This window comes from Lithobates pipiens, unplaced genomic scaffold (genome assembly GCF_037356315.1).
Source record: "Lithobates pipiens isolate NorthernLeopardFrog02 unplaced genomic scaffold, aLitPip1_a1.2 Scaffold_25, whole genome shotgun sequence".
NCBI classification, from domain to species: Eukaryota; Metazoa; Chordata; class Amphibia; order Anura; family Ranidae; genus Lithobates; species Lithobates pipiens.
The window spans coordinates 63,399,588-63,413,407 of NW_027507787.1; the positions used below are offsets into that span (position 1 = coordinate 63,399,588).

At 43.8% G+C, this 13,820-nt stretch overlaps 1 protein-coding gene and 1 pseudogene across 2 annotated transcripts in view; both read right to left on the bottom strand.

Moving 5' to 3' along the window:
- The window catches only part of LOC143930316 (cGMP-dependent protein kinase 2-like), a 341,093-nt gene that overhangs the window by 318,781 nt on the left and 8,492 nt on the right, over window positions 1–13,820 (bottom strand). The gene's annotated exons all lie outside the window — the stretch shown is intronic.
- On the bottom strand, window positions 12,409–12,524 carry LOC143931833 (5S ribosomal RNA; annotated as a pseudogene).

A 13,820-nucleotide genomic window follows, 5' to 3' on the forward strand; every position in this document is an offset into this window, starting at 1 on the left:
CTTGTCTTGCATACACATGGTCACACAAAGTTGGTCGGAAATTCCGAACATCAAGAACGCGGTGCCATATAACACGTACGACGAGCCGAGAAAAATTAAGTTCAATAGCCAATGCTGCTCTTCTGCTTGATCCCCAGCATACGTGGCACTTTGTGCGTCGGGATTGTGTACACACGATCGGAGTTTGCATGAACGGATTTTGTTGTTGGAAAATTTGAGAACCAGAGCTCCAATCTAACATTTTCCATTGGAAAATCTGACCGTGTGTATGAGGCATAAAAGTGGAGGACTACTGCAATTCTGTGCTTATGGCTGAAATTCCCTTTAATGTATAGTGATATAATTTAGCAAAATAGTCTAATCAATTGATGTGGTATTATAGAATTCTTTCATTATTGCACTTGTGTTTGATAAGCACATGTGAAATTTCTAAATGTCCCCAGCATAATTAAATAAATTGATCTCTCTGCATCTCTCTATACATTAAACACAATTTTCTTCAAAAATGCACATCCAGAGAACAGTTCACGGCTAACCATATCAGTAGGGCTACACTTATCTTTGCACAACTGTGGTGTAAAACCAAGTGCCTGCAGGACTTCACCCTATATAAATCTGCCCTTCTAAAATACAATTCCTGTCTCCATGCTGCCAAACAAGCCTACTTTGTCTCTCTTATTAACTCTCTGCTTTGTCTCCCACCCCCTCTACCCACCAACTTACTCTCCAAGAGATTGCCACTCACATCAAAGACAAGATTAATGCAATTCGCAAGGACACCTCCACTGTGCGTACATTTCCCCCACCCAACACACCTTTCCCAACAGCACATTCAACACTTTTTCCTCACAACTACTATGGTCACACACTTCTTCTATCCTATGCTCCCTCACTAACATCTTCAATCTTTCCCTCTCTAGTGGTACCTTCCCCTTCCGTCTAAAACATGCGCAGATCATACCCACACTTAAAAAGCCCTCACTGGACCCAACCAACCTGAACAACTTAAGACCCATCTCATTGCTCCCATTCACCTCTAAACTTCTAGAATGCTTAGTTTACAACAGTCTTAGCTCCTACCTCAGTAAAAATAACTTTCTTGACCCCTTACAGTCTGGCTTTCGCTAACAGCACTCCATGGAAACTGCCTTACTAAAACTCACTAACGATTTACTAACTACTAAAACCAATGGCCACTACTCCATACTCCTAATACTTGACCTCTCTGTGGCCTCTGACACTGTTGACCAGCAGCTTCTTCTCAATAAACTCCATTCCCTTGGGCTACAAGATTCTGCTCTATACTGGTTCTCTGCCTACCTATCACAGCACTCCTTCAGTGTTACCAACAACTCTGTCTCCTCCTCTCCATTGCCCTTTCTGTGGGGGTCCCCCAAGGCTCTGTTCTTGGACCCCTTCTCTTCTCTATCTACACCTCCTCCCTTGGTCATTTGATAACCACCCATGGCTTCCAATACCACTTATACACCGATGACACCCAAATCTTTCTGTCTACTCTGCACCTCACTCCTTCAGTCTCCTCTCACATTACTAATTTACTAACTGACATATAAACATGGATGTCGCACCACTTCCTTAAACAAAATGACTTTTCCATCAAAATCAACAATGCAACCATCAGTCCCTCCCCTCACACCAGGGTACTATGTGTAATCCTAGACTCTGACTTGTCCTTTCAGACTCAAATCCAATCATTGCCAAAAGTTTGTAGAAACTTTGCCCTTTTTAAACAAATGAAACCACCAAGCTCCTCATTCACTCCCTTGTTTTCTCTCAACTTGACTATTGCAACTCCCTTCTCATTGGCCTGCCACTCCATAGGCTATCCCCTCTTCAGTCTATCATGAATGCTGCTGCCAGGCTTATCCACCTTACCCACCATTCAGCGTCTGTCAACCCTCTTCTCCAATCCCTACACTGGCTCCCAATCGCCAGCGAATTAAATTAATAATAAAATAATTAATAATAAAAAACTAACCACAACATACAAAGCCATTCACAACTCTGCCCCGAGCTACATCACCAATCTTGTCTCCAAATATCACCCAAACCATCCTCTCTGCTCCTTCCAAGACCTCCTACTCTCAAGCTCTCTCATCTCCTCCTCCCATGTTTGTCTCCAGGATTTCTCCAGAGCCTCACCCATCCTCTGGAACTCATTACCTCACCCTGTCCGGCTATCCCCTACTCTTGCTACCTTCAGGCGATCCCTGAAAACTCATCTCTTTATGGAAGCCTATCATGCCTCCAACAATATTTTACCACATCCATCAGCGCATTCCCCACAGTTACAACCTTTTTGTACCACCTTCCTTAGATTGTAAGCTCTTCTGAGCAGGGCCCTCTTAATCCTCTTGTTTTTTATTGTATTATAACTGTATTGTCTCCCTTTTATATTGTAAAGCGCTGCATAAACTGTTATATAAATCCTGTAATATAATAATACTCATAAAGCAGAACAACAGAAAACCATTGTGCCATCTCATGTCTTTTAATTGCTGATCACATTTGAAATGTGAGTGTCAAACTTTTTTACCCTTTTCAATTAAACTATTTTATAAACATTATCACACTATGTGGAACCTTATTTTCCATTTTGGTTTCATTGTGTGAGCATGTTATTCCTCCCTGGCTGTCCTCCGTTTGGGAATACATTGGAGACCAGTACTGATTAAGTTCTAGTGTGATCATGGTTATCCGGATTGCTGTTGGTTCTACATCATCAAGGGTGTATATCACCACAAGCCTGTTTGACTTAAAAGGTATATGCCCCTTTAAGTCCAACCATTCCAGTAAGCCTTCATACAATTGGTGGTGGTCTCCTCACAAGATTTCCTTATCAACATATCTTCATCAATGTCTTCTGTCCTAATGATGTCTCTGAAACACTAACCCACTGACATTGTTCATTGATACCAGACATTTTTGGATTTCATTGTGTTTCTGTCATTTCAGTATTTTTTCATGTGGTGGACATTACCACATAATTTTTATTTAGATTTAGTATTGTTGGTAACACAACTTATTTGATCACTATATAAGTGCTGCATTTTTTCTTTTTTAGAAAACAACTAAAACCCGCCAACCCACACATTTGGCATTTTGTTCAACTTTGGTTTCTATAAGCACTATGTTGTTCCAATCGTTAAAAGCATTTTTTTTCTATCATAGAAGTTTTTTTTTTTCTGTCTTTCTTTGACCGGTCCAGTATTTTGTTGTAAAACAATTGAAGCAGAAGATAATTTTCCTGCATAATGAGAAAAGTGTAACTCAATACAGTACAGGCATATACAGTCCTGCATATATTGGTACATGCATATTCCTGCAGTGTATCTTTACACACAATTATATTTAAGTGCTGCTGTTGCAGTTTTTGTTTGTTACTGCTGAGACTGGGCTACAGAACAGAAATGAAGCCTGGAAAACAATGGGCCGATGTATAGTAAACAAATATACAATATAAAACTAAGGCCGCGTACACACGGGCGGATTGTCTGCCCAACTAAGTTCGTCAGACAATCCGACAGACAGTCCGTCCAAACTTTTGAATGAACGGACTTGCCCACACACGGCACTTTTTGAGCGGACTAATACGGCGGACTAAGTCCGCCATACAATCCGCTCTACTTTTGAAATGAACGGACTCGCCCACACACGCGGAGGAAAGTCCGCTCATTTCGAGCGCATCTCCAGGTAGGCGGGGCCCGCGAAGGAGACGTCGCTGGCCCCGCCGCCTGGAATCCCCCCCAAGTCCACAACAGACCCTTGTCCGAGCACGCTACCTGGCCGGCCAGGAAAGGGGGGCGAGCGAGCGCCCCCCCCCTCCTGAGCCGTACCAGGCCGCGTGCCCTCAACATGGGGGGTGCCTTGGGGAAGGGAGGCCGCGCGGCCCCCCCACCCCAAAGCACCTTGTCCCCATGTTGATGAGGACAAGGGCCCCTTCCCGACAACCCTGGCCGTTGGTTGTCGGGGTCTGCGGGCGGGGGGCTTATCGGAATCCGGGAGCCCCCTTTAATAATGGGGCCCCCGGATACCGGCCCCCCACCCTATGTGAATGAGTATGGGGTACAATGTACCCCTACCCATTCACCTGTGAAAAAAAGTACAAAAAAAACACAACACAGGGTTAAAATATTTTATTGCACAGCTCCGGGGGTCTTCCGTCTTCGGGGGTCTTCTCGCCGGACTCCTCCGCTATCTTCTTGTAGCTCTTTTGCTAGCGGAGGAGTCCGGCTTTCTTCCTCCCCGCCGCCGGCCTCTTCTCCCGACTTCGGGGGTCTTGTCCCCCTCTTCGGTTCTTCTGCCGGGCCACCGCGCCTTCTTATAGCTCTTTTACAGGCGGTGGCCCGGTCTTCTGTCGTCGATGTCGCTGTCGCCGCCGCCTTCCGTTCTTCTTCTTCTTCTTCTTCTTCTTCTTCTTCTCCAGGAGATGTTGCCTCGACGATCTCTCCGGCCGGAATGCCAGAGCCGCGCTGCGCGGCCACTTATATAGTGACAATGGGGCGGTGTCACATGGTATATGTCACATGGGTTGGTGTCACATGGTGACCCCGCCCCCTTACGATGTCATAGTCCCCATGTGATATCAACCCATGTGACCAACCCATGTGACATATACCATGTGACACCGCCCCATTGTCACTATATAAGTGGCCGCGCAGCGCGGCTCTGGCATTCCGGCCGGAGAGATCGTCGAGGCAACATCTCCTGGAGAAGAAGAAGAAGAAGAAGAACGGAAGGCGGCGGCGACAGCGACAGCGACAGCAGCGACAGAAGACCGGGCCACCGCCTGTAAAAGAGCTATAAGAAGGCGCGGTGGCCCGGCAGAAGAACCGAAGAGGGGGACAAGACCCCCGAAGTCGGGAGAAGAGGCCGGCGGCGGGGAGGAAGAAAGCCGGACTCCTCCGCTAGCAAAAGAGCTACAAGAAGATAGCGGAGGAGTCCGGCGAGAAGACCCCCGAAGACGGAAGACCCCCGGAGCTGTGCAATAAAATATTTTAACCCTGTGTTGTGTTTTTTTTTTGTACTTTTTTTCACAGGTGAATGGGTAGGGGTACATTGTACCCCATACTCATTCACATAGGGTGGGGGGCCGGTATCCGGGGCCCCCTTATTAAAGGGGGCTCCCGGATTCCGATAAGCCCCCCGCCCGCAGACCCCGACAACCAACGGCCAGGGTTGTAGGGAAGAGGCCCTTGTCCTCATCAACATGGGGACAAGGTGCTTTGGGGTGGGGGGGCCGCGCGGCCCCCCTTCCCCAAGGCACCCCCCATGTTGAGGGCACGCAGCCTGGTACGGCTCAGGAGGGGGGGGCGCTCGCTCGCCCCCCTTTCCTGGCTGGCCGGGTAGCGTGCTCGGACAAGGGTCTGTTGTGGACTTGGGGGGCACCCCCACGCCGATTTTTTTCGGCGTTGGGGTTCCCCTTTAAGTCCATACCAGGCGGCGTGGCCCGCGTCTCCGTCGCGTGCCCCGCCTACCTGGATACCCGCTCGAAATGAGCAGACTTTTCTCCGGGCGGGAAAAGTCCGCTCATTTCGAAAGTACAGCGGACTGGCACACACACGGGCGGACTGTCCGCTCAAACCAAGTTTGGACGGACAATCTTACAGAAATTCCGAAAGACTTAGTCCGCTAGACTGTCCGCTGAAAAAGTCCGCTGAAGCCCACACACGAGCGGACTGTCCGCTCAAATGTGTTTCGGCGGACTAAGTTGGGCAGACAGTCCGCCTGTGTGTACGCGGCCTAATAGTAAGCACTCTCCCGCCCAGTCACTCTCCCCTGATGGTCCTCCAAGCTGTATGTTATTTGTTTTACTCACCTGCTACAGAAGCCATAAGGCAGATCATGTAATAGCACAGTTTTCTTATCCTCTTTGCCTATTTTAATCAAAGGTTGGTCCTTAATAATGCATTACACAGTAAATGTAGGGTACTAGAGATTACCATTCTGGTTTGAAGGTAAGTATTGCAGCTGGAACTGCATTAATTAATTTATGTTTTGCATAGTAATGAGGCCCAATTAAAAAATTGGTTCCGAATCGTTCAGCCTAGCTTACGAAACTCCCGAAGTAGTACAGGAATGGCATTGTTCATGTATTAAATAAAGATTTAAACAGCATAAAATTGTTGTGCCCGGAGTTGGGCTTTAAAGCAAGCATATATAAAACTCCTGCGGAAAACTAGGAAATGTATGTGCTACACTAAAATACACAGACATATTCTATTTTTCAACCTTGTAGAGCAACATAGAAATCATTTATGGTTTCTGGCACTGGAGACTTTAAAATAAACAGGTATGAGGAGCAGATGGTTTTAGCCTACTGTAACAGTTGAAATGCAGATAGGTTGAATGTAAACAAAATAGTTCAACATACACAATGGTGCAGCGCTCAACCAATCAATATAAAAAAATAAAGCGACAGTGCAAAAATATATACATATGAAAAGCAAAAATGTATATATCATACAGTGATGTTCAAAAAAATTTAAATACACTGCATCCAATACAAATACAAGCCACTCAAGGATATTCACAGAGTTGTCCCATAGCCACTCCTTTGTTATCTGTGTGTGTGCTTAGGGTCGTTGTCCTGTTGGAAGATGAACCTTCGCCCCAGTCTGAGGTCCAGAGCACTCTGGAGCAGGTTTTCATAAAGGATACCTCTGTACATGGCTGCATTCATCTTTCTCTTGATCTTGACTAGTCTCCCAGTTCCTGCCACTGAAAAACATCCTCACAGCATGATGCTGTCAACACCATGCTTTACTGTAGGGATGGTATTCGCCAGGTGTTGAGAAATACCTGGTTTCCTCCAGACATGCCTTATGGCAAACTCCAGGTGGGCTGTCATATGTCTTTTACTGAGGACTTCCTTCTGGCCACTCTACCATACAGGCCTGATTGCTGGAGTGCTGCAGAGATGGTTGTTCTTCTGGAAGGTTCTCCTCTCCACAGAGAAACTCTGGAGGTCTGTCAGAGCAACTATCATGTTCTTGGTCACCACCTTGACTAAGGCCCTTCTCTCCCAATCACTGAGTTTGGCCGGATGGCCCGCTCTAGAAAGAGTCTTGATTGTTCCAAACTTCTTCAATTTATGGATAATGGAGGCCACTGTGCTCATTGGGACCTTCATTGCTGCAGATTTTTTTCTGTACCCTTCCCCAAATTTGTGTTTCCTTGTGATTCAAAATTCCTTGAACTTCATGGCTTGGTTTGTGCTCTGACATGCACAGTTACCTGTGGGACCTTATATAACCAAGCGTGTGCCTTCCAAATCATGTTCAATCAACTGAATTTACCACAGGTTGACTCCAATCAAGTTGTAGAAACTTCAAGGATGATCAGTGGAAACAGGATGCACCTGAGCTCAATTTTGAGTGTCATAGCAAAGGCTGTGAATACTTACGCACATGTGATTTCTTCCTTTTTTATTTTTAATACATTTGCAAAGATTTCAAACAAACTTGTTTCACATTGGTATTATGGGGTATTGTTTGTAGAATCCTGAGGAAAATAATGAATGTAATCCATTTTGGATTAAGGCTGTAATTTAACAAATTGTGGAAAAAGCGAAGCGCTGGCTCTGAATACTTTCCAGATGCACTGTATCATATAGTGATATCCACATATACTGTAAATAAGAAATTCATGTATCATCCAGTGATGTCCATATATAAATAAGGAAGTGGAAAGGTTTAAATACTGAAGTGTTTGAAAGTTGGTCCCAAATAATAAACAGATGGAAAATCCTAAAATGGGACACAGTAATATCCACCTCCAGAAAAATTATCAAGAAAGTGCATCTTTGTGTAAAAATGTAACTCAAAGTGCATCCACAGTATGTTAGTTCCACTACCACTATGCACTCACCAGAACAGTAAATGTAATCAGCCTGTTATAGTTTAGCCATCTCACAAAGCCTTTGTCTTGATCCCCAGACTGGATTCCTCAATACCGATTATGTATGGCTGGATGACTCCTCCTGAGTGTAGGGCCAGCCATAGATAGAGGGAATTTCTTTCCTGCAAGCACCAGTGTTTACAGGATAATCCCTCCAGCTAAGCCAATGCAGTACCCAATGGGAGAAGGCAGTGATTATTGCTAACAGTCGCTTGCAATAATCGCATGTAAAATCTGGCTGGCTGGATGTACCCAAGTTGATCAATCGGGTACATTTGATCAGGTACATTCAGCCTGCCCATAAATGGTTGGAATCTCGGTTGGTTCCTGACAAAAGCTAGTGTATTTTTTTAAAGCTCATCAATCTGCCCCCACTGCTGATCTAAAAGTGCAACCAAGCAGCAGGAACCCCAAAATTTATAATTTTCAAAATGGTGAAACATGTTCATCACCATCTATTTAATTATTTATTTACCCACATGTGTAAAAAATACATAGAATTGAATGTGAGGTTTCTGTTTTTTTGTTTTGTTTTTTTGTGAAAGATGAGATGGTCTTTGGCCTTTTGTAATTGAAGATCAGGGATGTGCAGTCAGGGGAGGCAGGGAATAAATGAAAAATCGATCTACAAGGGTCGTAGCTTGGCAACCTGGGTCTATGTAGCCTAAGTCCTACCCCACCACTGGTAAACATCTGGGTCTCCTACGATCTATGGTTCGAGAGATACAGAGCTCCTTGCATAGCCTGTCAGTAGCTAAATACAGAGCGGCCACTTTATATACAAACTGACACATGCTGTTTGCACCAGACTGAGAGGTTGAGATCATAGTTGAGATCATAGTGCCTCTCCTCACTGCTTGTCAGAGGCACTGAGCTCAATGAATAGCTTGAAGTATTGGACCAACGGTAAAGTACCATTGGTCCCAGCTGTCCAATAAAAATGCTGCACGCCTCGCACTGCAGTGTTATAAAAGGGGCATGTGTCTAAAAGACAAATGCTCCCTTCCAGCCCAGCCCTCTTAACTACAAGGAAAAAAACTTTTATGGGTATAAGATTTACCCACAATCCCATGTTTTTCTCATACGGTTAAGAGGGAGAAACTGATTCTGTTGAAAAGGTACTGTTATATTCAAGCTAAATCATATATTTATATGCTATATGTTATAAGATAATAATTTATTATATATCTATTTACTGTGAAATTACTGGTTGGAAGTTAAAACTTCAAACTTCAATAGTTTGTCCATTAAGCCACCTGCTTGAGTACAGATTTTGAAAATATAGTAAAAATTACCTTAAAAATTATATATAATAATTATTTGTATATTACTTATAGTAATTAACCCCTTTTCTAGAAAATTACTCAAAACCCCCAAACATTATATATATTGTTTTAGCAGACACCCTAGGGAATAAAATGTTGGTTGCAAATTTTTATGTCACACAGTATTTGCACAGCAAATTTTTTAAACACATTTTGTTTGGGGAAAAAAAATGTTTCATGAATAAAAAAAATAAAAAAACTAACATTAGCCTGATTTTTTTGTATAATGTGAAAGATGATGTTACGCCAAGTAAATAGATATGTAACATGTCACACTTTAAAATTGCGCACACAGGTGAAGCTTTAAAATGTTTTACAGGTTACGTGCTTAGGCCTCATGCACACGGACGTTTTTACAGCCGCTTTTTTGAGCGGTTTTTGCAGCTTAAAAAGGCCTGTCCATGTTAGTCTATGGCTTCATGCCCACCTAGGCGTTTTTGAGCTGCAAATGGCATAGGCGTTTTTAAGCTGTAAAAAAACCCCAGGACCAGTGCGTTCCGTGGCGTGGAGCTCGAGCTGTAAAAACGCAAATCGCGGGAAAACGCGCAAAAACGCGCACAAACGCAAAAAAACTTGCAAAAACGCACAAAAACGCCAATGCAAAACGCGGTAAAAATCGAGTTTTTAACACCGATTTTTCCAGGCGTCGGAGCTAGCTTTGCAACCAGTTTTTTAAAACGTCCGTGTGCATGAGCACTTAGAGTTACAGAGGAGGTCTAGTGCTAGAATTATTGCTCTCACTCTAACGATCACGGTGTATGTAACCTGTGTGTATGTGGCTCTGATACTAGCCAGTGCCTCACCAGCCACTGACCTCAGCACACATCCCTGTTGCAGATGTATGACCAGCTTCCCTGTGGTCACATTTTACTACCCCTATTCAAGCAGATTCAGTGTGAATAGATACTGTTTAATGAAAAGCGAAGCGAAGCTCCCTTACTCATACCTACAACTCAGGAGAGATGGAGAGAAAGCCCTTTCCACTCAATGCAGCATATTTCTCTCCATTATTAAGTAAACTTTGATAACAGAAAAAGCTGAACACTAAAGCACAATTTTAACCATTCCAACATTCAGGCATTTTCACATGCTACAATTTTCATCATATGGGACCTATGATGAGCATTACTGCATGAAGAAATGGAAAACGCATATCAGTGCATCACACAGATGTGAATGAGCACCATTAAAAACAATGGGCAACCTGTGTGCTTGTTAATGCATGTTAAAACACATAGGCCCTTTGTCCATTTTCTTGCAGTTAAACACATGATAGGGCCCTGAAGGAGTAACCTTTATTTAAAGTAAAATTAAAATCAAAATAGGATTTTTATAACAGCTTACCTGTAAAATCCTTTTCTTTTGAAGTACATCATGGGACACAGAGCCATAGTAATTACTATGTGGGTTATAGTCCACCTTCAGGTGATGGACACTGCTGGACACCCTCCCATACCGGGAGCATCTCAGTTTTGTAGAAAAGCAATACACGTGTATTCTAGAAACAGGGGCGAGACCGCTGTGTTCTGTGATGCACTTCAAAAGAAAAGGATTTTACAGGTAAGCTGTTATAAAAATCCTATTTTCTTTAATCGTACATCACAGGACACAGAGCCATAGTAATTACTATATGGGATGTCCCAGAGCAATGTCAACTGAGGGGAGGGAGACACAACAGAATTAGGGCACCATGAGATCAGAGGACTTATACTGCTGCCTGCAGTATACTGCGCCCAAAGGCGACATCCTCATGTCTTTTTACATACACCTGATAGAATCTGGTGAAAGTATGGATTGAAGACCAAGTTGCGGCCTTGCAGATTTGAGCCATGGAGGCTTGGTGATGCATTGCCCACGAAGCACTAACAGCCCTAGAAGAGTGCCTTTTGATTTGAGAGGGTAGAAACTACCTCTTTAAACCATAATCTAGAACGATTACTTGTCGAATCCATTTAGAATAGTAGATTTCCATGCTGCCTGTCCTCTTTTAGGACCTTCAGGCAATACGAACAAAACATCTGTTTTCCTAATCTTAGCAGTCGTCTCTAAGTAGACTGCTCTCACCACATCAAGAGAATGTAGTGATTTTTCTTCCATAGAACAGGGTTCTGGAAAAAATTAAGATAGAATCATTTCCTGGTTTAGATAAAAAACCGATACTACATTTGGTAAAAAGTTAGGATGAGGATGCCATACTACCTTATCCTTGTGAACAATAATAATATGGCTCTTTACAAGAAAAAACAGCCAATTCTGATACCCTTCTTGCAGCAGATATGGTTACTAGAAAGCATTCAAGGCCAGCTTTATTTCTCACCCCAGCTGCAGAAAGTCAAAGATTCTACCATTGACCTATTTTCTGGGGTGTACCCCTGATTTCACACCAGGAGACATTTGCTTCCCAGACTCCCTTGCATTAATCAAGATAGAAACCACTGAACCTGACAGCCCATGTTTCTTCAGAGTGTGGGTCTCAATAGCCAAACCGTTAAATTTAGCGTTTGTAAAGTAGGATAGAATACCGGACCTTGTGAAAGAAGGTCTGGCCTTGGCGGTAGGGTCTATGAGTCCCCTAATGTCATCTTTACGATCCCTGAATACCAAGATTTCCTGGGCCCTGCTGGAGGCCACAAGAATCACTGACTTCCCTTCCTGCTTGATCCTGCGAAGAAGTCATGGGTACAGGCATAATAGGAGGGAATGCATAAATCATTGAGAACTGATTCCATGGGAATAGCAAGGCATCTGTTCCGCATGCTAGTGGATCCTTTGTTTTTGACACAAAGTTGTCTATTTCTTTATTGAACCTGGACGTAAACAGATCTATGTCTGGAATCACCCTTCTTTGACATATTGACAGGAAGATATCGGGGGAAAAGGAACCATTTTCCCAGGAACAACTGCTGGCGACTCAAGTAGTCCACCTGCCAATTTTCTATTCCTAGAATGAAGACCACCGTGGCATAGCCAGATTGAATCCTGGCAGGACAATACTGTAAACTGAACGTTCAGGCCCTCAGAACCAAGTGCTCTGCCTGAATTTCTAGAATGATAATGGGCAACGTCATATCTAATCTGGGCCACTTCCATGGTAACTGAAGGAAAGATTTTCCCCTTTGCAAATTTTTGAATATTAACCATAAACTGAGGCTCCGGCGTACCCAGCCTACAGTACCTGGTATTTCCAGGTGGTCCATCCGGGTGCTAACCAGGCCTGACCCTGCTTAGCCTCCAAGATCAGATGAGATTGGGCGCTTTCAAGGTGATGTGGCCATAGGCTTTGGAGTCAGACACATTGGGAGTCTAGAGCTTGAACCCTTTGTTCCAAGCCGATAGGATGTTTTGCAGCAGAAACAGAAAATTAAACTGGGCATAAGGAATGGCCTTGAATGAAGCCACCATCATTCCCAACAACCTCATGCAAAGTTGAATAGAATAATTTATCTTGCTTCGACCACCTACATCAGTTCCTTTATGGCGCTGATCTTTGCCTGGGGCAAGAATACCCTTTTCTGGGTGTACCTATGATCAGACCCAAGTATCTTAGCCCTTTTCATGGTTTTAACCACTTAAGGACCAGCGTCGTTTTGAGATTTAGGTGTTTACATGTTTAAAACTGTTTTTTTTGCTAGAAAATTACTTAGAACCCCAAACATTATATATATATATATATATATATATATATACATATATATATATATATATTTTTTTTTTTTTCTAACACCCTAGAGAATAAATTGCAATAATTGTTTTCATGCCGTATTCGGTCTTACAAGTGCACTTTTTTTTAAATAAAAAAATAAGACAGCAGTAAAATTAGCCCAATTTTTTTATATTGTGAAAGATAATGTTATGCCAAGTAAATTGATACCCAACATGTCATGCTTCACAATTGCGCCCTCTTGTGGAATGGTGACAAATATTTACCCTTAAAAATCTCCATAGGCGACGATTAAAAAATTGTACAGGTTGCATGTTTTGCGTTACAGAAGAGGTCTAGGGGTAGAATTATTGCTCCCGCTCTACTGATTGAGGCGATACCTCACATGCATGGTTTGAACACCGTTTTCATATGCGGGCGCTACTCACATATGCTTCTGCACATGAGCTCGGCAGGACGCGTCCGTGTTGCACCCTCCCACGATTGCGCATCGGGGAAGTTCTGTGCTGGCCGTGTCCCCTGGACACAGCCAGTCACAGATCGCCATAAACAGCCAATCACAGTGGCCGTTTACAGCGCAATCGGGGTGCCCAATGAGAGATGATCTTATATGTAAACATATGAGATCATCTCTCATCGCCGGCTTTCCCTCCTCACTTAGACAGCGTGTGAGGAGGGATAGATGAATGGCTGCAGCGGCTGTGAGTAGGTAAAAAAAACATAAAATAAAGGTCCCACAATGTCACTGCCACCTGTCCCCACTGCAACCTGTCCCCACTGCAATCTGTCCCCACTGTCATCTGTCCCCAATGCCACCTGTCCCCAGTGCCACCTGTCCCCAGTGCCACCTGTCAGTGCCATCTGTCCCCAGTGCCACCTGTCCCCAGTGCCAGCTGTCAGTGTCATTTGCCCCA